This window comes from Stegastes partitus, unplaced genomic scaffold (genome assembly GCF_000690725.1).
Source record: "Stegastes partitus isolate 25-593 unplaced genomic scaffold, Stegastes_partitus-1.0.2 Scaffold336, whole genome shotgun sequence".
Lineage (NCBI taxonomy): Eukaryota > Metazoa > Chordata > Actinopteri > Pomacentridae > Stegastes > Stegastes partitus.
In genome coordinates, this window is record NW_007578067.1 from 173,270 (window position 1) to 174,452 (window position 1,183).

Sequence of the window (1,183 nt, forward strand, 5' to 3'; positions counted from 1 at the left end):
GCACCTCGATCGGTTAGTCTGTGATCGTTTGCTTTTGTCTCCTCCCACTTTGTCAGAGAATCACGGGCTGTGTCTGAAATCATCCACTAACTCCCTACTCACTATATAGGGATCACTACATAGTGCACTATGTAGGGAGCAAAGTAACATTTCAGACACTACTCGAGCTTTTAATTACGTCGCTCGCTAGCCGCGATTTGTGCCACAACAGCGTAGTAAAAACACATCAAATTAACAGTTTATTGCGAAGCTAAAAATCAAATTAAATCAAGTTTATTGTCATTTTGCTGTACATACCAGATGAGAGAGCCTTTCTTCAGGATCCAGTAACTTAAAGCAATTTAAATAAAGTGGTGTAGTATGTCCAAATCACAACCGCAATTTTAGCGACGTTCACTGTCCGCGTAAATTTAACAAAACAAATGGGAATTTTTTGCGCTCTCATTCGTCTAGTTTCTATTTCGTTCCGCGCAATGCATGACGGTCTATATTGTTCGGTTCGTGACCATCGGCTGTACACCACTTTTTACGGTGCATTGTGGGATATTTTGAGCACACTATATAGGGGTGTAACATTCGTAACAACATTCGGACACCCTACAAAATGGCGTACACCCTGTATAGTGCACTATATAAGGCATAGGGAGTGATTTCAGACACAGCTGCGGAGTTTTCCTCATTTCAGTAAAGTGCGTGTTGAGGAAATGTCACACAGTCACTGCTGTGATTATTTCTCTCCTTCTTCAGGTTGGTTGGGCTCATGACAAAAGTATTATTTTCATGATACATTGCTGCTATGTATAGGGTATCAGGAATGTGTTTTTGTTGGATTTTGAATATATTAAATGCAAGTTCTGTCGAGTGGAATTGAGCGCACGGGCAAACAGGTCGCTAGCAGGTGCAGCATGTAGCCGCCACGTGTGTTTTTGTGTCTGGTGAACGTTCGTGTGTACATTTGTTTATTATATTTTAATGCAGTTGTTTTTATGTTGCTTGAGTTTAAATTGTGTAATGGTGTAAATGTAAAATGTGAGTATTGAGAATGTGTCTGTAAGAAGGTTTGAATTTGTGTATATAATTTGGTTGCAGTAAAGTGCGTGTTGAGGAAACGTTACACAAACACTGCTGTGATTATTTCTCCCCTTCTTCAGGGTCACAACATCAACGTACCAGAGATCAGCTG